Raw genomic sequence first — 27101 nt, 5'->3', positions numbered from 1 at the left:
GAACCGGTCTGACCAATCTGAAAATCGGACAAAAACAGAGTGAACCGGGCTGCCCTAATTCAAACCGAACCGGGCCGGTTTAACCACTGGCTGGTTGAAAGAGTCAACAAAAGGATGATGTGGCAATTGGACTTTGACTAGATCTGGTTCTGGTCAAACTGGTTGGTCTGGACAAAACGGGTTGGTCGGATCGGGTTTCTCCGGTCGTCTTCTCCGGTGAGCTGGTGGCCGGAAGGTGGCGGAGCGGCGGCGGCGATGGTGGACAGAGAAACTTTGACTGGACTTTTGGAGGCCTTCCGGTGGTCGAAAAATTCCGAAAAATATATATTCGGAATCCTCGGAACGAGATCTTTCTAATGGTATACTCAGAGCACAATTTTGGGACAAAAAAATTTTGACTGAAAATTTTACGAAACTTTAAAAGATTGGCCTGGAAGATTAACCAAGCTCTTGATACCACTTGTTAGGATTGGAAAAGTCTTCTATTCATAACCGGAACAAAATTACAATAGGAGGAGCAACTCTCACACTCAACTATTACAAAAAACCAATCCTAAACTGAATACCTATATCTCACTCAAGTGTTTTCCTTACTGTTTTTCTCTCTTGCTCTTGGTGATGCTACAAATGATAGAAGGCTTCCCTATTTATAGGGATGAAATGAACCTATTGATGTCATTTGTGACTCAAGCAATCACTTGACAATTTGCCAAATACAAGGAAGATGTTTTCTTCCTTAAAACAAGGAATATGTTTTCTTCCTCAAAACAACGGAAATGTTTTCTTCCTTGTTTTCTTCCTTAAAATGAGGGAGATGTTTCCTTCCTCAAATTATGGGATGGACCCAACAAAACAGTCATTAAAATAGAAATTTCTCCACATTGGTGGTTAATGATGCCTTTTTGTGTTAACATCTTCATTAGAGTAAGTATTACTGATTCACGCGAAGAATGAATTTTTTTACTTATTTTGTCAATCATCCCCTAGAAATGGACATCTTGTGATCTGTTTTGATTAATTGATTTGCTTTAATAAGATCTCTGATAAAAAAAACATTGAATACGATCCAAATAGTTTTATATTTTCATGAAGTTCGTGGAACTTTTCAATAATAACCTCTTAACAAAGAAAAAATCTTTTGTAGACATTGAAAAGAATAAAAGTTCTTCCCCATTGCATGGCTAAACAATTACTGCAAGTGCGGATCCGCACTCCAATTTCAATCCTGCGCTTCATAAGAATTATTCTTTCTACGCTTGAATTTTCTTTTAGATTGAGTTGGTAACTAGAAATTGACTGTTTCTTCTTAAAAATATAATTTACTTTGACAAAACGTAGAATGTCTTACAAATCCCAATGAGATCAAGATATTTGATGGTATTTAATTTCCTACTTGGAAGTAGAAGTACCAAAGGTGCAAAGTCCCAAGATTGTTTCTGCGTCTTCGTAGGGACACGGTTAGCAGTATGATGATGGATATTCTAAGCCTGTAATTCCTTTTGAGTCTAACTTCTCAGTCTTCATGAAGACATCACACGTCTTAACAACATGTGACCAATTTATGTAGTTAACTTGCCAATTGAGTAGGTTGGATGGTTGTATTTGAATTCTTTAGTTGCTCTTAAGAATTATTGTATTGCTCTGATGTCCCGTTAGTCTATTTCCTGTAGATAACATACTAGAGAATGATTTATTTTGATAGATGTACATTGTCAAAGATTCTTGGTAACTCAACATTATAAAATTTTCAGCTAATTGACTTTCTTTTCTGATTCATTTGATACTAAAACGAGATAGGTAATGTGAATGTGATATTGAGACCGTTTTAGAATTTGAGAATTGTCGCTCCAGGCAGGAGTATAATGAAGATGGAGAGCTTTCACTGACCCATTTCTGTAATTTGGTTGATGCATTTGTAAATCCGCTAGCAGCTAAGAAGGTTCCATTCTGAAGATCATCTTAACTAGAAGGAATTGGTTGCCGTGTATATAGATTACTGATTACATAGCCTAGCTTAGTTCGTTTCTAATTGGTTTGTACATAGGACATTGTTTTACTCTTAGATTCTGAACTTGTGGTGTGATTATTTTCTTCAATTCCAGCAAACATGCAACAGAAATCTTAGCTTCAGACTGGACTGTTAGATGGAACCTCTACACCATGTCTGAAAATATGCAATTTTTGCTGTTACAAGGCAGTGAACCAGCTCTTTGGTGCACCCTTAAGAATCCTGTTAATGAAGACAAACAGGTTCTTTCATAGAGAATCATGTTCTGATGTAGATTCTCTGCTTTTTGGTATACCTCGTGTATATGGGAGCTATTCCCATTTTTAATAAAATTACTTACCTTAAACAAAAAGAAAAGACAGTCAACCAAAACTATGATCTATGTTGGGATTGTTTGTTTTCTTTAGTTCAGTTTCTGACCGGTGTATTTCATTGTTTATTCTGTAGCCTTGCATTTCCAACCGAATCTGCAATAGGAACTCCGGCCTGTACTTCCAGATCTATCTTTTGACTTTGATATTTTCCTTTTTCAGTGTTCATTCGAGTTGGGAAGTTAGATGCTGAGATGCTAAAGAAGGTCGTCCTCTATTTTGACATATCTATATATCGTGGACTAAAAAACTTCTGGAGTTCTCAAGACTGATTGATTATGCAAAAAAGAATCCCCTATTTCAATTGTTGCGGAGAATCCAATTACTATGTCTTTTGGTACAATCTCATGGTACCAAAAGAATTGCTTTTCATGTGCAGATTATGTGATTAAGTCAAGTCCGATGTAAAAGTATTCACTCAGATCAACTAAAGGAAATAATGACAAGGCACAAAGTGAACAAATACAAAGATGATTGTCGATCAAATCACTTAGGTCAGTGAGGACTTATACCTATTGGACTTAAACGGGACAGTATCCAAGCACTGTAATTGTTTATTTGTTTGCTTATATTTAGTGTATTGTTAATTACACATCTTCTTTCTTTATCTTTTGTTACTTAACTCTGCAGATGTTGAAGTTAAGCAAGTCAATCTGGGAATCAGATTTGTTCTTAGTGTATGCCGAATTTGATTATATCTTTTAGTCAATAATTCTTTAGACAAGGTACGCAACCTCTTTTTTGAGTGCATAAAGTTGCTTACTTTCATATTTTCTCACTCTTACTTTTCGTGGCATTTAAATTTTCTTTTGAGAAGATAAAATAAAAAATGTTGGTATTCAATTATTAATGATGCATAAGCTCATAGGTCGGTGAAGTATATAACCATTAATTATATTTGTCATGATTTTTTGCTTAATAGACATAATTGTATTTTACAGATGTTGTTATTTATTATAGCTATAGCATCAAAGTACCTTTCAAACAAATTAAAGATTGTGCGTCTAAACTGCATTTCTAATTAGAATTTTGATTCAACATTCTGATCATTGTTCTCCAAATTTTTAGGGAATTGACTGATAATGGTGACAAATATTTATGCTTCAGGCATTATTCTACTGGAGATTTTGACGAGAACAAGACTAGTGAGGAGCAAAAGGGAAATCTATTGCTTGCTGATCTATGATTTTTATGGAATTTGTTTCTATGGACATTACTTTTGCAAATAGTTCGTCAAAAACTGATGTTGACAACTGACTGTGACTTTAAATTGTTGAAAATGTTAATCTAATTGCGAGTTTTTAGTTTGCTTGTTCTGTAGTGACATCTTCTTGGTTTAAAGTTTTTTGGTAATCATGTACTACTTCAAAATATTTGTCGTCTTTACTAAAAACATTTGTCTCAAAATAGTTATCGCTTTATTTACCCAAGATAAAAGTAAGTAGCTTTTTCCCCATTTTATCGCTGTATTAATTACATCAATGGGCTGATTTTGTGAGTTTACATATCAACATTTAAGAGGTTTCATCATTAATGGAGTAAATATTTATTGAGGAGAGAGAACATGATGAAATATGTTAAGAGGTAAAATAGTCAAAATGCTACCTCTAGAAATGCTTTCTTAATGGGCGTGCAAATAAAAAAAAGGCGACAAATATTTTGAGACGGAGGGAGAAGCTGTAATTTTCGAAATTTGAAGCCAACACGACGGATAAAAAGGTAAAGAAGCAGTGCATGTTTCGTGCTGTATCATATGAGTCTATACCTCCAGCATATAGTGACTTTTCATCGTTCTTTGTGAACAATATGCCATCTTTGATATGTCATTTGAGAATTGTTCATTTTACGTATAAAGTCCATATGGTCGAGAGCTTGAGAAGTACCTGTATCTCCAAGTATCCTACAATCTTTGCCCTTATTAAGGAGATACAAGATTCTTTTGACTTACCATTGATAGTTTTTTTAATTACTTACGGAAGGATGTAATCAGTCTCATATGTGTGTGTCTATATATATATATATATATATATATATATGTTGTTGAACCTTTTAAAAAGTCTGATCAACACAAACAAGTCGCGCAAGGCACGGGCACCACTGATTTAGTCAATTGTAGAACTATATATCACTACCATCAGCTACACTGCACTACTATCACCATTGTCCAACCATCGTCTCAGTCAGCTGCCACCTGACAACTATCTTTACCAATGATGGCCACGACTCCCACAAGTGCTAACTTCTAAATTTGATTCGTCAAAGAGACGATTCATACAACACCATTGTAACCTAATATATATATATTTTTTTTGGCTTAATGCATATGCGGTCCTCTGAACTTGTCTTTTTTTTCATTTTGGCACATCAACTAAGTATTGCTCCTATTGAATCCCTGAACTCATCCCAAGTATGTCTATCAAATCCCCCAAATCTAATTTTTATTAGTAGCAGAAATTAAATTAGGGAAATGAAAGTGGAGTAATATTTTAGACGTGGTATGCTATTCTTTAGGTCATGGATGTGTCAGTTTCTGCTGGCTCTGCTCTTTCACTGCGAGCTTAATTGAGTTACTTCCCCCCCCCCCCCCCCCCCCTCCTTCAGTTGCTGCTATCTTAGCTAAAAGACGACATAATTATATTAGAATATATATATGCATGTTCTTACATTGAAGATGAAATACTATGTAAGTCGGATTTGACAGACATACTTGTGACGAGTTCAGGGGTTCAATAGGAACAATACTCAGTTGAGATGCCAAAATGGAAAAAAGGAACAAGTTTAGGGGGCCGCATATGCATTAAGCCTATTTTTTTTAACACAACAACATATCTAGTGTATTCCTACAAGTGGGGTCTGGGAGGGTAGGACGCACGCAGACCTTACCCCTATTTTTGTGGGGGTCTGGGAGGGTAGGACGCACGCAAACCTTACCCCTATTTTTGTGGGGGTAGGGAGGTTGTTTCTGATAGACTTCGGCTCGAGCGAAAAAAAAAGGTTTTTAATTGGTAAATCGCAAAGTCGAGGGGTATATTTTACATCTTTGCCCGACATTTTAATTGGTTAAATCAGATGGGTTAGAGTCAAAATTTATTAATAATTGAGGGACCAAAGTGAATAAAAATTAGAGAAAACAAATCCAAATAGGTTCAAAGTATGATTAGCAAAATTTAGTGTAGAGTATAATATAAGTGTTATAAAATAAGAAAACAAGAACAAGAATATTGTAGAGAAAGAGGAAAGAGAGGAAATATCATTATTTCTCTTGTTAGGGATGATTTTACAAGGACAACTCCTCTATTTATCGGGGAAAACTAACTTAATCCCAAAGTTACAAAGCCTAAATTCTCTCTTAGAGATAGACATAATGATATTTATCTATGATATGATAGACATCCATAACAAAAGATATTTATCTATAACACTCCCCCTTGGATGTCTATAGATAATGTGCCTCATTAAATCCTTACTAGAAAAAACCCAGTGGGAAAAATTCTAGTGAAGGAAAAAGAGTACACATTTCTAATAATACGCATTTTGGCTACCTTATTAAAAAACTTAGAACAAAACCTTGGTTAACGGAAAAAGAGTACAACGCGTATTAACTCCCCCTGATGAGAACATCAATCCAAAACTTGAATCTTTGCATCCCAATCTTGTGCACCATCTTCTCGAAAGTTGCAGTTGGTGGAGACTTGACGAACAAATCAACCATATTCAGACTTGGACAAATCTGTTGCATGTTGATATCACCATTCTTTTGGAGATTGTGTGTGAAGAACAACTTTGGTGAAATATGTTTTTTCCTTTTATGAATCATCTCTTTGGTTGGGCTATGTATTTTGATGCATCTTTAGTCTTTGGATAGAGTTGCATCGGCATATAATATTATTGAAATCACTCCAAGTGCATTCCTGACTTGCTTTATGAGCAAATGTTATCTTTTTATGATTTGACTGTCATGTAGAACAATGTCATATAACTGTAATCCCTCATAGTCATAGAAAAATTTATAAATGCACCAATTGCATAAAGATATGGCACTTCAGGACTACACAAAGACGTAAGGATAAATAGACCCTTAAGTGAATGAATATTCATTTGATGATTAAATTGCATTCACTTTGCTTGATTTAATTCATACAAGAATTATGAACAAATTTCTAGAACTTTTATATGCTTCAGGCATTTATAATTCTTCAAGAATTTTCATATGGATTTTGTCAAGTGACAATATTCGTTAACATTTAAATAAACGCGTGACATTTTCTGGTATCTGGACTACAGGTCCAATAAGCTTTACACTTGCCAAGATGCCAAATGTCACTTGATAAAAATTTCTAACCCAGCATGTTGTAACAGACATAAAATTCATATCCTCACAATCTTTTATAATATTGTGCTATATTGTACTAAAGATATCGTCGATAATATATCATTTGTATTGGTCCACAATAAGACATAACTTATTGAGATTCATCACTTCTGATATTTTTTAGGTACCTAAACCTCTCATGAGGTTTCATGAAGTGTTATGTCGTATGCTCTTCAAGAGCACATTCCCTCATTATTATGACAATTTTGATCATTTTCTCCTCTCCGGCTTCAAGGGTTATTTCATTTGGAACTGATTGATCTAACATGCTTCATGCATGTTGCATACTTTGCCCTTCAGGGACATTAATATTAATAGGAGCATTTTGCAGCTGAAATATGAAACTAGTTTTGGGTCAGCAAATGCTTTTAGCATTTAACTTGAATAAGTTTTTGAATGAGGATCATATTAATGATAATTCACAACATATTTCCAAAGCTACTTAGTCTCTGCCCCCTTATGTTGGAAAAACTAACTTACAACCCATCTTCTTTGGAGGAATCCATCTTTGTGCATCATGGTAGATTAATTAATCATATACCACACATACAAACTGTTAGATGGAAATATCTAGTTCCTAACCCTGAACCAATTGTGAGGGGAGAATTTTTACTATAATTTATTAGTCTGAAGCATACAAGTGATCATGTTGTATGCAATATATCATATCTCAGACTAGCACATGAAGCTTTGTTCTCATAAGCAAACGTTTAACTATTTATTGGAGGCATTCAATGCTAAACCAGTTTGGATATGAAATAGCATAATCAAGATGAACTTATTGATTACATAATCTGAAAACTGTGCTCTTAACTCAATTATTCTGAGCACATAACTTTGCATATGTCAAACTGTGAGTTGACAATAAACGCACTTGTGACCGTCTTATCGATGCATCTATTTAAGATATCACATAACATGTGAACGGGCCCATATTCAGCTTTTATATTTTTCAGAATTTAGGGAATTCATTTCCAACATTAGCCAGTATAATCAACTTATCATGAGAATAAGCAACTAAAATAAATTCTTGAAGAATCTTCTAATTCTTCAATATATGTCAAATACTTCATCTACATCATATTTTAATCGAGATAGCCAAACTGCTCATGCCGATAATAATTTATTTGTACTAGTAAACTTCAAGTTTACCATGTCATGTGCTATTTGTTTTAGTAAACTTCTGGTTTACTATGACATGAGTTTTCTATTAATATAAACGTCTGGTTTATTATGACATGAGTTTTCTATCTGCATGGTACTTCTTCAACATCGAAACATAAAAAATCGGATAAACTCCGGCCAAGCTTGGCGGCAATGTCAACTCATAAGCTACATCACCGATGCGGTCAATAATCTCAAATGGACCAATATTGTCACGACCCAGCTAGGGACCGTGACGGGTACCCGGGGCTAGCCACCGAGCACCACTCGCTCTAATACTCATCTTACTCATTTAGTGCTCTTTTACCAATTTTATACACGAATTGTAGGAAAATCATATTTTATTTAGAAACATAAATACTTATATATATTTGCCTCTCGGCCATCAAAATAATATATACATAATAATAACATCTTGTGAGACCATCTGACCCACACTGCGTATCTACGAGCCTCTACTGACATACTAAACATATAGACGGAACAAGACTCTGTCGTGCCCAAAATATGCATATATACCAAAAGAAGAATCATAAGCACCTCCGGACAATGGAGTGCTCTCAATCAGCTGACAGCTACTACGGGTCTGGACCAAGCTCACCTCCCTGTCTACCTGTGGGCATGAACACAGCGTCCAAAGAAAACGGACGTCAGTACGAACATTGTACTGAGTATGAGAGGCATAAACAATGAAGAAAGACAGTGATAATATAATGTGAACATCAATATGAAACATCTGAATTTGAATGACAATCATAAAAGAAGTAATGCATGTTGTCTTACTCATACTCATCATAATCTCATAGATGCATAATATGCAAGCTGCCCGTCCATATTGGAACGGTGTGATAATCAATAATATTAGCCCGCGTCCAGGCCTCCCGCGTCCGGGGTACCATCTCATGCCGCCCACTAGTGGTGTCTGCCCATGCCAAAAGGTCATGGTGTATCCGTATAGCTGCCCGCCTTGGCGGTGACTGCCCGGCCAACTAGGCGCGGTGTAATATGATCATGACATGCTCATAAAAAAATACTTGTAATAATATGCTTATCATAGTACATGCATAAGACTCAAGATCAACTGTACTCTGTCGGGGTGGCGTAAGATCGTGATCCCCCGATTTCATTATGGAGCAATTATTGACATTCTGCCTCACCTTGAAGGAATTAGTACATAAGGTGGGTGTAAGAAATAAATAGCATCATTAACATCATAGGATCATCACAACATGAGTATTGGGATTTCTATACTTTACTCATTACCTTGTGTGGCTAATTATGGACATAGACTCATATTTTCCGGAACTTAAGGAAACTCATGGATAAAAGAGAGTCAAGCTGTAGGATTCATGCCATTAGAAAGAAAGGACTAGCCTCGCATACCTTTGTCGTTTAGCTATGTTATCGTTCACTTGCTCTCTCCCAATGTCACGTCGTTACCTTCACGGGAGAATTCGTATTAACATTAGTTAATCGATTATAAGAACGCGTCATAAATTCTAGAGAAAATTGGGCAGCATTTCCCCTGTAAACTTAACAATCCTCGAAATTCCAACTTAGCCAAACATCAATCAAAATACCAACAACAACAATACCAACAATTTCATATCAAACTAGGATTAAATCCATTCTTAAATTACTCCCAAAACAGCCCAATATACATTCGAATGCCAATACTTGTGTACACTTCTTTATTTCCGAATATCCATAATATAACAACAACAACTACAGCCAATCCCACGATATTCCAGCTTACCAAACAATTTATAACAACCACCAAGTAGTCCACATCATAACAACAACAATTTATCCGATTTTCCGTAATTAATTTCGTAGTTCTCATCTCATAATATAGCTATGACCGAGATGAATTTAAATATATCAAAAATAGGAGAATTCTTACCTTATATTGCTAGTCACGTTTCCTCTTCAAAACAATCTCTCCCCAAGGTTAAATTGCTGGAAACGTTCATGCTCAAGGAATTTACTTAAAGTTTATGTAAAATTTCCCAAAGTGGAAGAAAGAACCATCTGAAATGTAAAAGTGTTTGTATTTGTTTCTTGCTGGTACGTGTCTTTTAAATTTACATAAGACATCAATGTGACCACTTTTAAATCAAAGTGGGCCCACCTTAATTATTACACTCAATGGTGCCATTTTAATTCTAAAGGAAACAAAACATTTTCATCCGTGTGTACAGACATATATATTAGTCATCTCCTTTTTTTCATGAAATGAGCCCACGTGGAAAGGTGTACTTTAATACTTGTCCAATTTAATGTCTACTTAATTCCATTTTGTCCCCCAAGTCAGATCTTAAATGCACCATCCCTTCTTTCTTTTTTTTTGGATAATAATGGATTCAAAACTTAATCATTACATATATTGTATAAAAAATACATTCTTTGATAAAGATGCCACCTACTTCCTCATAATATGTATTAGTCACCAGTTCCCCCATTTCCCATGCCCATCCATAATTTGATAGTCAACTTAATAATATCCCGTTAAAATCCAACACTTAATAATTTATCTGCATGATTAATTTCTTGATCTCAATTCACTTAAATAGTAATCATTTTTTTTATATACTTCATATACCCATTATCATGACCATGTAATATAACACTAGTCCACAACTTCGTTTGCCATACATAAAATATAATTTCCAATCACCGTCGTTACACTTGTTAAGGCCCAAATTATTTTTGGACTTCATTCCTCACATATACCAAGTTCTTGTTTTTCATGCTTAAATATAACCAAATTCTCCGGATTCGGATAAATTTCCTCATGTTGGACGGTTCACTTTCCTAGTCCAAAAATACGGAATATCATAGCTTGGACTGTATGTCACTCAAATAAATTTTAAACCTCGACGAAACTTATTTTCTTCTATTTGTTTAACTTCTGATATTTACAACACATTTGTACCATTAATCTAACCACCTATAACCTTGGGGGATAACCTCGTGTCCATTACTAATATCATTTAACTCGTACACTTTCCAACGCATGAAAACACGGGATGTAACAAATATACCCGGGGCTCAACTTGCCTCTCTTACTAAACCTCATAACACCCTTCATGGGCGAAACCTTTAATAGAACCTGGTCACCAATAGCAAACTTCAAATCCCGGACCTTCCAGTCCGCATACATCTTTTGCCGACTCTAGCTGCTAAAAGGTTGGCCTGAATGACTCTCACTCTATCAAGGAACATTCTTAATAGATCCATGCTCCAAGGCCGAGCCTCGAATCCATCAAACTAACCAATCGGAGATCTACATCTCCTACCATATAAAGCCTCAAAAGGCATCTGGCCAATACTCGAATGGTAACTGTTATTGTATGCAAATTTTACCAAAGGTAAGTGCTGATCCCAATGACCACCAAAATCAATAAAGCACGCTCTCAACTTGTCCTCGAGCACCTGAATGGCCCACTCGCACTAGCCATCAGTCTAGGGATGAAAAGTTGTACTAAGATCCAATCAGGTATCCAACTCCTCATGAAACGCCCTTCAGAAACGGGAAGTGAAGATAGTGCCCCGATCAGATACAATAGAAATAGGAACCCCGTGCAATCTTACAATATCCCGAATGTACATCTTGGCTAACTTCTCCGCAGTATAGGAAACCTGAACTGGAACAAAGTGAGCGGACTTAGTCCATCGATCAACTATCACCCAAATGGAGTCAAACTTGCCAAGGGTCTTCGGAAGACCTATGACAAAATTCACGGTAATCCTCTCCCATTTCCACTCGGGAAGGGGCATCCTCTGAAGCACCCTACCGGGTCACTGGTGCTCATACTTCACCTGCTGACAATTTTCACACTTAGCCACAACATCAACTATATCTCTCTTCATCCGACGCCACGAATAGTGTTGTCTCAAGTCACGGTACATCTTAGTCACCCCCGGATGAATGGAATAGCGAGAGCTCTGAGCCTCAGACAAGATCAACTGAATCAAATCACCAACACGAGGATCGCACACGCGTCCTCTAATCCTCAAAATGCCCTCAGAATTAATCACGGCCTTCTTGGCCTCACCTCTCAAAACTCTATCTCGAATCTTGCTCAATTGAGCATACTCAAACTGATGAGTCCTGATCCGATCCAATAAGGACGATCTTGCCTCTAAACAAGCTAAAATCCTGCCCGGGGCTGAAATATCAAGCCGAACGAAATTGTTGGCCAGAGTCTGAACCTCTATGGCCGACGAACGGTCAAAAACAATCAATCTAGCTAAGCTCCCCATACTCGCTGTCTTGCGACTCAAGGCATCAGCCAACACATTGGCTTTCCCGGGATGATACGGAATAGAGATGTCATAGTCCTTCAGGAGCTCCATCCATCGGCGTTGCTTGGAATTAAGATCTCTCTGGGTAAATACATGCTGAAGACCACAATGATCGGTGAAAACTTCACAATGAACACTGTACAAATAATGCCTCCAAATCTTCGAAGTGAAGACCACGAGCAACAACTCCAAATCATGGGTAGGGTAATTCTTCTCATGAACCTTCAATTGTCGGGAAGCATAAGCCATCACTCTACCCTCCTGCATTAACACAACACCCAAACCCATACGGGAGGCATCACAATAGACAGCGAAGTCCTTATCCTCCGCGGGTAACACTAAAATCAAAGCTGTAGTCAAAAGAAGCTTGAGCTTTTGAAAACTCTCCTCACAATCATCCATCCACTGGAAGGGAACATCCTTCTGAGTCAATCTGGTCAAAGATGAAGCAATAGCAGCAAAACCCTTCAAAAACGACGGTAATAGCAAGCCAAACCCACAAAAATACGAATCTCAGTAAAAATAGTAGGCCTCGCCCAAACTCTCACAGCCTCAATCTTCTGTGGATTTACCATAATCCTATCCTTAGACACAACATGGCCCAGGAATGCTACAGACTCCAACCAGAACTCACACTTGGAAAACATAGCAAACAGGCTATGTTTCTTCAACAACCAAAGAATAGAAAGATGGCTTTCATGCTCCTCCCTACTCTTGGAATACACCAAGATATCATCAATAAACACAATCACAAAGGAATCCAAGAATGGCCTAAAGATGCCAAGCCATAAATGCAGTCGGGGCATTGGTAAGCCCAAAAGACATCACTAGAAACTCATAGTGGCCATATCTCGTCCGAAATGCCATCTTCGGAATATCCTCCGCCCTGAATTTTAGCTGGTGAGAGCCAGAACGCAAATCAATCTTCGAAAACATCAAAGCACGTTGAAGCCGGTCAAACAGATCATCAATATGAGGCATAGGGCACTTGTTCCGAATAGTGACTTTGTTCAACTAGCGGTAATCAATACACATCCTCATGGTCCCATCTTTCTTCTTCACAAATAACACAAGAGCACCCCAAGGGGATATACTCGGCCTAATGAACCCCTTGCTCAACAAATCCTGTAAATGCTCCTTAAGCTCCCTCAACTCGGTAGGTGCCATCCGATATGGCAGAATAGAAATGGGACGAGTGCCCGGATCCGAATTAATATAGAAATCAATATCACGATCGGGTGGCGTACTACGCAGATCCGATAGAAAAACTTCCGCGAACTCGCTCACAATAGGGATAGATCAAGGGGTAGAGATGCAACAGTCGTATCACGAACATGAGCCAAATAAGATAGCCACCCCTTGCTTACTAGCTTATTCGCCCGCAGGAAGGAAATCATCTTCTTTGGAGTGGGCTAGGAGTACCCCTCCACTCAAGCCTATGAATGCCCGGCATAGCTAAGGTGATTGTTTTGGCATGACACTCCAAGATCGCGTGATAGGGAGAAAACCAGGAAATACCCAATATAACATCAAAGTCCACCATATCGAGAATCATCAAATCTACCCAAGTGTCATACCCCGTAAAAGTAACCAAACAAGACCGGTAGACTCGATCAACAATCTCCGACCAGAGTAGATACATGAACAGGAATATCTATGCTATCACAAGTAAAATCTCAACCAACGGCATGAAATGCAGACATATACGAATAAGTGGAAACCGGTGGAGCCAACTTCATGTACATCCTCAATGCAGACATGTCGCGAATCCTCACCATCTGTGAGGGAAGAGATAAGGGTTAGATACCAATTTGAATAAAGTCGCACGAAGAATGAAAAGAAAGTGAGATTTCCTAGATGTCCTATAGCCTCTCGCAGATAAGTACGGAGCCCATCGTACCTATCTACGAGACTCTACTAGACACGCTCTTGTATTATAGACCGGGTAACCTAGGGATCTGATACCAACTTGTCACGATCTATTTTGCCTAAGCCGTGTGGGCATTTACCTCCCCACCTCGGTAAGCGAACCCTCAACCCATCAATTAATAAATACATAAATAATGAAATTAAGCAACAGAATGGCATAACTACATAAGTCTCCCGATATATATATATATATATATATATATATATATATATATATATATATATATATATATATATAGGTAGTAGAATAGTACGGAATAATAATAACACCCCCAGGGTCTAGTTTGAGTAACACAAGAGCATCTAAAAAGGGGAATAATGCAAGTATAGAATAATATTACATAAGGCAGCGAACGGCCATGCTCACCCTAAAAACTCGAAGATAAAGTTGAAGCGACTATCAGCCACGTGTCACGGAAGCAAATTCGACCTGATACTCTGCATTCATAAAAGAATGCAGCAAGTGTAGGTCAGTACAAGACAACAGTACTGGTAGGCATCATCCGCCGACTAAGCATAGCTAACACAACTCAGATAATAAAGCAGATAAGCAGATAAACCCTCAAGTATAAGTCAATATAATTAATTTCAAATATACGTCATCGCCTACGTAAAGCATCTAATCCCAAACGTGCCAAGTCTGAATATATCCAGTCTGAATCCAACATCACAAAATCAAGTCATAATGCAATAGTGTATAAATGCAATGCAATGCCATGCAAATGTTGTGTACACATGTACTCCGGACGGAAATATCGACATCTCGGTAGCACAATCCAGTGTGATTCACGATGTCTAAGTGCCGCCCGTCTCGAATCTTTGCCCAACAGACAGACAGAACCCCGGATCTTTGCCCACGGGGGTTTCTCACCGGCATCACTCTGGGGGACCCGGGGAATCCACGCACTCACTCAATCAACGATTCCGGAACTAACATCGTACATCGGCCATCTCACGTCACTCAAAGTAAAATCGAGCCCAGCTCGTCAAAGTGTTTCATCAAGTATCATCAGTATCTCAATAATGTATCATGAAATGAGAGTGCGTGCATTGCATGTATCAACATCAATAATCATGCTCAGTATTACAAGTACCAGCAAATGGGTACGCCAATAATATATCCGAGTACAAATACCAACAGTGGGTATGCCAATAATATAACCGAATCACAAGTACTAACAGTGGGTACGCCAACTATATCATAATCAAGATGATAAAACAGAATCCAATATCTATCAACAAGTCATGACATTAAGCCAGCACAATAGAACAATCAATCACAACACAACAGGGTGGCTAGTCCCAACACACAACAAGGCCCAACCTAACGCAAACCCAACTTCATACTCGAAGGTTCACATGTTGTCTCCGACAATATAATCTAAATATGCGCTTCGCTATACGAAGTCTCACCAAGGATAAGCCATAACCTACCTGGATGGCCTACCCATAACACCAACAACTCACTCCTTTCCCTTGTCTTTCCGCTGAACCTCAGAACCAAAGTAGTCTAAGCATAATCGAAATCTAGATTAGAAATCATGAAGAATGATACTAATATTGCTACCATTCAATCTAGGTCAATTCTAACCCTAGAAATTAGGGAAACGGGCTTACAAGGGCAAAATGGAAAATTCGAAAGCAAAATATTAGAGTAAGCACTAGATGATCATAACCCAACCACTAATTGTTAAATTAACTCATAGATTTACCCAATTTCGAATTTGAAGTAAAACTCCCAGTTTGGTTATAAACCCTAACTCTTCCATTCCGAAATTCAACACTAGAAATGGAAGATATATGATTAATAAGCTTAGATTCATCAATATCTAACATAAACACCATCAATTTGATCATTAATAAGCCTAGGGAAAAGTTCATCAAAACCCTCTTCCAACTTCCATTACTAAGGGATTATTAAAGGGAAGGGCAAATCTATGACGATTAGGATTAAAGGAAGAATAAAGGAATTATCAAGATTTACCTCCAAGAATATTCCCAAAATATCTCCAAGAACAGTCCGCAAAAGTTCTAATTTCAAAATGGGAATAAATGAGGGTCTAAAGGCTTTTAACACTTCATTAATTATACAAACTGCCCGTCACCTGCTTTAGCGTCACTGGGACCACCCGAGCGGAGCCGTTTCAGGGTCACACGACCGCTTCAGCGGTCAAGGAAAAATCCTTGGACCACTCCAGCAGCAGGGCCACCGCTCCAGCCGTACTGCTAACGCGATGCTAGTGCCGCCAAAGCGAGCACTAGACACCGGAAACTTACATAAGTTTCACCATTTGATCCGATTTTTCGACTAATTCCCGAGGCCATCTTCTCACATGCCATACACATAAACACACATAAAAATACGCTACGGATGCGCCCGTGGCCTCGAAATTCCCAACGGAGGTCTCGTTGATCGAGTCAACCCCCGATGTCTTAGTTCCAAGTTCCGAACCCAAGTCCCAAATTGCATTCGAGTGCATTGGGAACTGAACCAAGTACACACACAAGTTCTAAACGACAGAATTTCGAAAAAAGTCCGTTTACCTAAAAGTCAACTTTGGGTTAACCATTTTTCACCTTAAGCCTATATTTCACAAAAGTTTCCCGAATCTGGTCTAGACACCTCGGGAAGCATGCCATTGGTCCCCTCGGGTCAATAATTAGCTAATCAATGCTCGGGAAAGAGCGCAAATGCCGAAAAGACTATAACGACCAAACGGGTCGTTACAAGATACATTATATTTGTATATATGCATTAAGGCTTTGTGGGTATTCAGAATCTTGGTGTTTAATGGAATTATTGAAGGTGAATTACCTCGTCTTAAAGGTGAAAACTGTAATTAATTTCACTCTTTTTTTGCTACTCCCTCCGTCCCAATCTGTGTGGCACCATTTGACTAGGCACGGAGATTAAGAAAGAAAGGAATACTTTTGAAATTTGTGGTCCAAAACAAGCCTTAGATAATTAGGTGATTGTAAATCATATCATAAAGTTAAATTGTTTCTAAATATAAAGAAGTGACATTCTTTTTGGGATAAACTAAAAAGGAAAGTGTGTCACATAAATTGGGGCAGAGGAGTATATGTTTCAGTTTTCATTCACGGTAAGTTAATTCATGGAATTTACAAGTCTTTTTTTTTTAAAGTGACATACATTACAACAAAAACATACACTGTATAACCTCATCAGGTGGGGTTTGGGGAGGGTAAATTGTACTTAGACCTTATCGGGGGTGGAGGGAGGAAGGACCAAGAGGGTTCAACCCCCTTGGGCGAAAAATTACACTGTGTATACATGGTCAAAATTATTTTTTATGTATATACAATAGACGTTGAACCCCCCTTTGGCTTCTTCGTGTGTTTACTTTTTCATATTTTGAACCCTCTTAATGAAAATCCTGGCTCCGCCACTGTCCTTACCCCTACCTTGTAAAGGTAGGGAAAAGCGACATACATTATATCTATATATATGCAATTGGATTTTGTGGGTATTAAAAATCTTGGCTTTTTACTGAATCATTGAAGGTGAATTCCCTTGTCTAAAAGCTTAACAGCGAATCAAGTTATGCCCTTTCTTTGTCTTTAGTATGAGTTAATTCATGGAATTTATAAGTGTCTGCCTTTTAAAAAAAAACAAAAACAACCACAGTATAATTCCATCAGGTGGGGTCTGGGCACCAGGTCGGTCTGGGAAGGTAGAGTATGCGCAGACCTTACTCCTACCTTGTAAAGGTAGAGAGGTTGTTTCTAATGGACCCTTGGCTCAAGGAAAAGTGAAATACACGATTTGAAAGTCAGTGCATAATGGGCCTGCCCCTCTGCCCTTCTTCATTTAAATAGCAAGCTTTTGCTTGCGGCAGAATTCAACCCTGTGAGGCACACCTAATTCACACATGACACTTTACGCTCTTACCACTGAAGAGGAAAACCCTTGGACCACCTCGTCTAGTTGTGTATTAAACAACGCAAAGGCGAAGCATGAATTTTTCCCTTGGGTACAAAAAAGATTGACCTGCCCCCTTTGTACTTCCCATTCCCTTGACCTCAAGAAGGAAAGTAGCGATGCCATATCAGTATGTTCTGATCTTATTGTATGGGGAGTCATTGACATAAATACTGAACTCCTCCATTTGTGTGGTGCTCATGCTGCTGCTTTATATCAGTCATGACATGATCTCTATCATTACAATGGTGAACTGTACCAATATCTTGGACTTGTTCAACCATAAGGTCTTCAGTTGATTCCTACTGACTTTTAGTACCTGCTTTCCTAGCTAGTGCAGTAAATGCATACAATTGCCTATTCTAGATATTCCTTCATATTTGTGGTTGTATTTTTCTTCCTCTTAGTTTGCAGATGTTCTTCCAGCTGTAGGATGTGGAATGTCACGACCCAACCCCGTAGGCCGTGACTAGTGCCCGATCTGAGCACCCGAACCCATCTATTAAGTATTATCTCAAATTCCATCAACTCATTCTAGTATATGGCGGAAGCCGACAAGGCTTTATTTCAAATTTAAGTAATTTCCAGAAAAATTTCGGCAGAGTTTAGGGCGAAATTGGAATTTAATGCCCAAAAAGTCTTTAGCTAATGTTTGGCATTTTATGGCTTGTTTGTAGACCTTGGGCAGCCCGAATCATAGTTTGGACTTAGCTGGAGTTGGATCATATTGGAGAGCGTTTGAGGTATGTAAAGCAACCTTCCTTCTTTTGGCGTGCCTTAGTTTCACATAGGCTAGATTGGAGCTTTAAGGAAATTCCAAATCCGAAATCCGAGCATGATATGATCTATATATGTTCCTTGGCACTCTTATGTATGATTTGATGAAATATGAACCTTTATGTATTTGAAATAATCGCTTTCCAAACTTTGCGCAAAAAGGTTTCACTTTAAAGAACTTCGAAATTTCTGAATGCCATACATTTCACATAAATGCTCGGATTACTCCAATATTTTTATAAAAGTTTGCATTATGTATGATACGTATGTTTTTCATAGGCGGGCCCGACTTGGGTAAATACCCGTCCGTGGGTCCCGCGACTTTCCTTTATGTAATTCAGAGAATCTTTGAAAGAATTTGGTATGATTATTATTCCGATTTCAAATATGATCATTTTACTTATGTTTGAATTTATGATAATGATTTTATGCATATGACTACTCACGACTCTACTCGTGCATTCTGTTATTCCTTTCGCCGAGTCCCGGGCCGGTTCTGTTGTCGTGCGCATTTTGATATACTCCGGAGTTATGCTGTGTTTATGGTTCACCGAGCTACTCGCAAAAGAGGGTCGGGTTCCACCTATATTTGGTGTTATGCTGTGTATGGCGTTATGTTGTGATGTGATATGTGACGGTGATACGGAGATTTGAAACTTTCTGGTGTTATGCTGTGTTATGGCGCCATCGACGGGTGGGCGACCATATTCTTCTGTACCCTATGCATTACTTACATATTTTTGAAAGTAAGCAAATTTTGATATGTTGGATTTGCACTTATGTTTGGTACTTCCATTTCGTTTATGTCTCAGATTTGCTTTCTGTATATTCTGCTTTGCATACTTAGTACATATTTCGTACTGACCCCCTTTCTTCGGGGGCTGCGTTTCATGCCCGCAGGTACAGACGCACAGTTTGGTGATCTACCCATTTAGGACACCCTATTCTGCTGTTTGGAGTGCTCTTCTCATTTCAGAGCACACATTTTGGTATATATTCGTTCGCCATGTATATATGTATTTGTTCAGGGGCACGGCGGGGCCCTGTCCCGCCATATGATTCGGTTTGTCTGTTTAGAGGTCTGTAGACGTATTTGTGGGTGTGTGTGCCTACTTCTGTACGGATGTGTTTGCATGACTCTATTCGTTATGGCAGCCTCGTCGGCGTGCATTTTGTATATGTTTGTGGCAGCCTTGTCGGCGTGCATTTGTATATGCGTTTTGGGCCGTTGTGCCATTTGACAGCCTTGTCGGCTTTTGACATATTTGATAGCCTTGCCGGCTTTTTGATATATGTGCATATGTTCGGCGATGTATATTCCGCCGCCTCTTCTGATTCTGATATAATGTTTTGTACGCGCAATCGCGCAAGATAATATTCGTTCTCAACTCTGTTTAAAAATGATGATTTAGTTTGTATGTCTGTTTGGGTGTCCAAGTAGGGCACCAGTCGCGGCCCACGGGGCTGGGTCGTGACAGAAGTGGTATCAGAGCCTTCTGTCACGACCCAACCCCGTAGGCCGTGACTAGTGCCCGATCTGAGCACCCGAACCCATCTATTAAGTATTATCTCAAATTCCATCAACTCATTCTAGTATATGGCGGAAGCCGACAAGGCTTTATTTCAAATTTAAGTAATTTCCAGAAAAATTTCGGCAGAGTTTAGGGCGAAATTGGAATTTAATGCCCAAAAAGTCTTTAGCTAATGTTTGGCATTTTATGGCTTGTTTGTAGACCTTGGGCAGCCCGAATCATAGTTTGGACTTAGCTGGAGTTGGATCATATTGGAGAGCGTTTGAGGTATGTAAAGCAACCTTCCTTCTTTTGGCGTGCCTTAGTTTCACATAGGCTAGATTGGAGCTTTAAGGAAATTCCAAATCCGAAATCCGAGCATGATATGATCTATATATGTTCCTTGGCACTCTTATGTATGATTTGATGAAATATGAACCTTTATGTATTTGAAATAATCGCTTTCCGAAATTCGCATGGAAAATGTTCGCTTTAAGGAATTTTGTAATCTCTGAATGCCATATTTTTCGCATAGAGGCCTTCTGTCACGACCCAGCCCCGTGGGCCGCGACTGGTGCCCTACTTGGACACCCAAACAGACATACAAACTAAATCATCATTTTTAAACAGAGTTGAGAACGAATATTATCTTGCGCGATTGCGCGTACAAAACATTATATCAGAATCAGAAGAGGCGGCGGAATATACATCGCCGAACATATGCACATATATCAAAAAGCCGGCAAGGCTATCAAATATGTCAAAAGCCGACAAGGCTGTCAAATGGCACAACGGCCCAAAACGCATATACAAATGCACGCCGACAAGGCTGCCACAAACATATACAAAATGCACGCCGACGAGGCTGCCATAACGAATAGAGTCATGCAAACACATCCGTACAGAAGTAGGCACACACACCCACAAATACGTCTACAGACCTCTAAACAGACAAACCGAATCATATGGCGGGACAGGGCCCCGCCGTGCCCCTGAACAAATACATATATACATGGCGAACGAATATATACCAAAATGTGTGCTCTGAAATGAGAAGAGCACTCCAAACAGCAGAATAGGGTGTCCTAAATGGGTAGATCACCAAACTGTGCGTCTGTACCTGCGGGCATGAAACGCAGCCCCCGAAGAAAGGGGGTCAGTACGAAATATGTACTAAGTATGCAAAGCAGAATATACAGAAAGCAAATCTGAGACATAAACGAAATGGAAGTACCAAACATAAGTGCAAATCCAACATATCAAAATTTGCTTACTTTCAAAAATATGTAAGTAATGCATAGGGTACAGAAGAATATGGTCGCCCACCCGTCGATGGCGCCATAACACAGCATAACACCAGAAAGTTTCAAATCTCCGTATCACCGTCACATATCACATCACAACATAACGCCATACACAGCATAACACCAAATATAGGTGGAACCCGACCCTCTTTTGCGAGTAGCTCGGTGAACCATAAACACAGCATAACTCCGGAGTATATCAAAATGCGCACGACAACAGAACCGGCCCGGGACTCGGCGAAAGGAATAACAGAATGCACGAGTAGAGTCGTGAGTAGTCATATGCATAAAATCATTATCATAAATTCAAACATAAGTAAAATGATCATATTTGAAATCGGAATAATAATCATACCAAATTCTTTCAAAGATTCTCTGAATTACATAAAGGAAAGTCGCGGGACCCACGGACGGGTATTTACCCAAGTCGGGCCCGCCTATGAAAAACATACGTATCATACATAATGCAAACTTTTATAAAAATATTGGAGTAATCCGAGCATTTATGTGAAATGTATGGCATTCAGAAATTTCGAAGTTCTTTAAAGTGAAACCTTTTTGCGCAAAGTTTGGAAAGCGATTATTTCAAATACATAAAGGTTCATATTTCATCAAATCATACATAAGAGTGCCAAGGAACATATATAGATCATATCATGCTCGGATTTCGGATTTGGAATTTCCTTAAAGCTCCAATCTAGCCTATGTGAAACTAAGGCACGCCAAAAGAAGGAAGGTTGCTTTACATACCTCAAACGCTCTCCAATATGATCCAACTCCAGCTAAGTCCAAACTATGATTCGGGCTGCCCAAGGTCTACAAACAAGCCATAAAATGCCAAACATTAGCTAAAGACTTTTTGGGCATTAAATTCCAATTTCGCCCTTAACTCTACGGAAATTTGGGCGGCATTTCCCCTGTAAATAGGCTACCCCGAGAATTTAACTCGGCCATATCAATCAACAACAACAGCAACAACCAACCTAACAACATCAACAACTAATTCGGAAAGCAATACAACAACAATAGCTTTCTTTTTCCACTATTCAACAACTTACATAAATTCAATTCGACAACTTACCTTCAAGCCAAAATCGACGCTTATACATTCACATACTAACCCATGCCCCTACCAACAATATTTAAGGACATTCTAAGCAATTCATACAACATTTCCAATAATCCAAATTTTTCTCCAGCTACCCGAAACAGCCCCCTAACCGAAACAGCCCCTCTAACTTTTTCTTCATTTACAAATTATGGTTTGTATTCACAATTCACCTTCTAACAATACTATCTCGTCCATATACCAATTACATTAAATATACAAAAGCCCCCAAATCAGTCCGCAACATCTACAACCTCAATTTGAACCAATGAACATTCATTTCCAGCATAAAATTCAAAGCGACGACGATTAAAACATTAAGCGATATTCATTCGCTCATTGTCATATAATGTGAACCATTTCAATCAACACTACACATACACATATATGGATGATTCCCAATTGTTCTTCACCTTACAATTATGAATTAATGTTTAGTTAGTTGATTATGATCATTGTAAGGTGAAGAACAATTGGGAATCATCCATATATGTGTATGTGTAGTGTTGATTGAAATGGTTCACATTATATGACAATGAGCGAATGAATATCGCTTAATGTTTTAATCGTCGTCGCTTTGAATTTTATGCTGGAAATGAATGTTCATTGGTTCAAATTGAGGTTGTAGATGTTGCGGACTGATTTGGGGGCTTTTGTATATTTAATGTAATTGGTATATGGACGAGATAGTATTGTTAGAAGGTGAATTGTGAATACAAACCATAATTTGTAAATGAAGAAAAAGTTAGAGGGGCTGTTTCGGTTAGGGGGCTGTTTCGGGTAGCTGGAGAAAAATTTGGATTATTGGAAATGTTGTATGAATTGCTTAGAATGTCCTTAAATATTGTTGGTAGGGGCATGGGTTAGTATGTGAATGTATAAGCGTCGATTTTGGCTTGAAGGTAAGTTGTCGAATTGAATTTATGTAAGTTGTTGAATAGTGGAAAAAGAAAGCTATTGTTGTTGTATTGCTTTCCGAATTAGTTGTTGATGTTGTTAGGTTGGTTGTTGCTGTTGTTGTTGATTGATATGGCCGAGTTAAATTCTCGGGGTAGCCTATTTACAGGGGAAATGCCGCCCAAATTTCCGTAGAGTTAAGGGCGAAATTGGAATTTAATGCCCAAAAAGTCTTTAGCTAATGTTTGGCATTTTATGGCTTGTTTGTAGACCTTGGGCAGCCCGAATCATAGTTTGGACTTAGCTGGAGTTGGATCATATTGGAGAGCGTTTGAGGTATGTAAAGCAACCTTCCTTCTTTTGGCGTGCCTTAGTTTCACATAGGCTAGATTGGAGCTTTAAGGAAATTCCAAATCCGAAATCCGAGCATGATATGATCTATATATGTTCCTTGGCACTCTTATGTATGATTTGATGAAATATGAACCTTTATGTATTTGAAATAATCGCTTTCCAAACTTTGCGCAAAAAGGTTTCACTTTAAAGAACTTCGAAATTTCTGAATGCCATACATTTCACATAAATGCTCGGATTACTCCAATATTTTTATAAAAGTTTGCATTATGTATGATACGTATGTTTTTCATAGGCGGGCCCGACTTGGGTAAATACCCGTCCGTGGGTCCCGCGACTTTCCTTTATGTAATTCAGAGAATCTTTGAAAGAATTTGGTATGATTATTATTCCGATTTCAAATATGATCATTTTACTTATGTTTGAATTTATGATAATGATTTTATGCATATGACTACTCACGACTCTACTCGTGCATTCTGTTATTCCTTTCGCCGAGTCCCGGGCCGGTTCTGTTGTCGTGCGCATTTTGATATACTCCGGAGTTATGCTGTGTTTATGGTTCACCGAGCTACTCGCAAAAGAGGGTCGGGTTCCACCTATATTTGGTGTTATGCTGTGTATGGCGTTATGTTGTGATGTGATATGTGACGGTGATACGGAGATTTGAAACTTTCTGGTGTTATGCTGTGTTATGGCGCCATCGACGGGTGGGCGACCATATTCTTCTGTACCCTATGCATTACTTACATATTTTTGAAAGTAAGCAAATTTTGATATGTTGGATTTGCACTTATGTTTGGTACTTCCATTTCGTTTATGTCTCAGATTTGCTTTCTGTATATTCTGCTTTGCATACTTAGTACATATTTCGTACTGACCCCCTTTCTTCGGGGGCTGCGTTTCATGCCCGCAGGTACAGACGCACAGTTTGGTGATCTACCCATTTAGGACACCCTATTCTGCTGTTTGGAGTGCTCTTCTCATTTCAGAGCACACATTTTGGTATATATTCGTTCGCCATGTATATATGTATTTGTTCAGGGGCACGGCGGGGCCCTGTCCCGCCATATGATTCGGTTTGTCTGTTTAGAGGTCTGTAGACGTATTTGTGGGTGTGTGTGCCTACTTCTGTACGGATGTGTTTGCATGACTCTATTCGTTATGGCAGCCTCGTCGGCGTGCATTTTGTATATGTTTGTGGCAGCCTTGTCGGCGTGCATTTGTATATGCGTTTTGGGCCGTTGTGCCATTTGACAGCCTTGTCGGCTTTTGACATATTTGATAGCCTTGCCGGCTTTTTGATATATGTGCATATGTTCGGCGATGTATATTCCGCCGCCTCTTCTGATTCTGATATAATGTTTTGTACGCGCAATCGCGCAAGATAATATTCGTTCTCAACTCTGTTTAAAAATGATGATTTAGTTTGTATGTCTGTTTGGGTGTCCAAGTAGGGCACCAGTCGCGGCCCACGGGGCTGGGTCGTGACATGGAAGTTCACTGATATTTTTATGTTGTGTGTTGATTCTAAGAACTTTAGCTTTTCAGTTACTTGTATAACTTATCCACATTAATCTTGCCAACCGGAAGTTGTAGCTTTTGGTCGGAAGAACGCTAGTTTAAAAAGGGCCCTTAAGGTTATCAACAAGCAGAAGAGCCTTTCCAGCACCGCGGACTACTAGTGCTGATCTCCCACAGGCCAAGGTTAATTTACTAACTTCAGCTCTCTCTCTCTCTCTCTCTCTCTCTCTCTCTCTCTCTCTCTCTCTCTCTCGTGGGTCTGAATTTTATTTATCACACTAAGTATTAGCCAATATACGGAACTGCCTGCAGCTTCTTAGTGGCAGGATAGATAAAATAGTTCTCGAATACGAGAAGGAACCACACAAGCAAGAAAGTAAGTCTCTTATGTTATCATTATTTGGCTTAAGCTAATAGTTTATACTCCCTCTGTTTCAATTTATGTGAACCTATTTGACTGAGCACGACATTTAAGAAAGAGTGAAGACTTTTGAAACTTGTGGTTCAAAATAAGTCTTGAATATTTGTGTGGCTGTAAATCATTTCATAAAGTGAATTTATTTCCAAATTAGGAAAGAGGTCATTCATTTTGGTACGGACTAAAAAGAAAATAGGTTCACATAAATTGAAACAGACTTACTGCAACTCCTTAAGCCCCTCTCTACCTGAATGGAGTGTGTGGGTACATGAATTTTCCTTTTCTCTTAGTTATTAAACAGTATATGAGTGTGGAAATGGAGCTATGCTTTCTCTCTTAGTTTCTCTCCTCCTAAACACATTAAGTTAACAGGCTCTTTTTGAATCTTGCTACAGGGATGACAGTCCGATTATGGAATTATGTATCAACATTTTCAGTGTTGTCCGGTAAGAAGCTTCTTCTGATTTATTATAAACTTAAACAGGTGCAACATGTAGAAGGAAGGGTAGGACCGTCACAATTTAATGGTTCTGCACCCGGCCATCTAACGACAGGGTTTATACCCTTAAGTTTCAATGCTGCCAAATTTGAAGCATGGAAATGAAGGAAAAGAGCTGAAGCTGATGTTCATTCCCAAGTTCAGCCCCAACATCAAAGAACTTTGACTAATGGTATATGCCATCCTGAATCGAACTTATCGTCAGGGATTCTTGGCGCATCTCCTTTAGATAACCAACAGTCGGGTAATGGTAGGGCTTACAGAACACATCAGTCTGGCCTACCCTAAAGACCAGGTTTCTCATCCGGTCCCAGATAGATCTCCTACTGAACATAAACTGCCATGGTGGTACTCCTGTAGGGAAGCCATTCTCCTAAGTGTTAGAATTTCAATTGATGTATTTACATCTTGCAGCTTTATGGAAATTGGAAAGGTACACTTTCAGTTTGTAGCCACGTCCAGAGAGTTGTGGAAAATGTATTTGGCTTCTTGCACTAGTTCTCATGGTATTACTGGTTTCTACATTCATTTGAAAGAACAAATTGTGATAAAATGTTTGTCAATTGTTAGAAATACAGCTATTTACATCATGGAACGGGTTGCATTTGGCAGAA

At 38.6% G+C, this 27101-nt stretch overlaps 3 long non-coding RNA genes across 3 annotated transcripts; 2 read left to right on the top strand and 1 right to left on the bottom strand.

The window, feature by feature from the left end:
• The first annotated feature begins 19001 nt into the window (after positions 1–19001).
• On the top strand, positions 19002–20247 carry LOC132602176 (uncharacterized). Its single transcript, XR_009567636.1, has 2 exons — positions 19002–19618; positions 19773–20247. It is a non-coding gene; the product is annotated as an uncharacterized LOC132602176 (long non-coding RNA).
• Positions 20248–21028: 781 nt separating this feature from the next.
• On the bottom strand, positions 21029–22274 carry LOC132602175 (uncharacterized). The gene is made up of 2 exons (XR_009567635.1): positions 21658–22274; positions 21029–21503 (listed from the first exon to the last, which is right to left on the bottom strand). It is a non-coding gene; the product is annotated as an uncharacterized LOC132602175 (long non-coding RNA).
• A 1823-nt stretch (positions 22275–24097) lies between these two features.
• Positions 24098–25437, top strand: LOC132603215 (uncharacterized). The gene is made up of 2 exons (XR_009568018.1): positions 24098–24808; positions 24963–25437. It is a non-coding gene; the product is annotated as an uncharacterized LOC132603215 (long non-coding RNA).
• The last annotated feature ends 1664 nt before the right edge of the window (positions 25438–27101 follow it).

Source organism: Lycium barbarum, chromosome 7 (genome assembly GCF_019175385.1).
Source record: "Lycium barbarum isolate Lr01 chromosome 7, ASM1917538v2, whole genome shotgun sequence".
NCBI lineage: Eukaryota > Viridiplantae > Streptophyta > Magnoliopsida > Solanales > Solanaceae > Lycium > Lycium barbarum.
The sequence above is the reverse complement of the archived record's forward strand: the minus strand, read 5'-3'. Positions and strand labels throughout refer to the sequence as shown.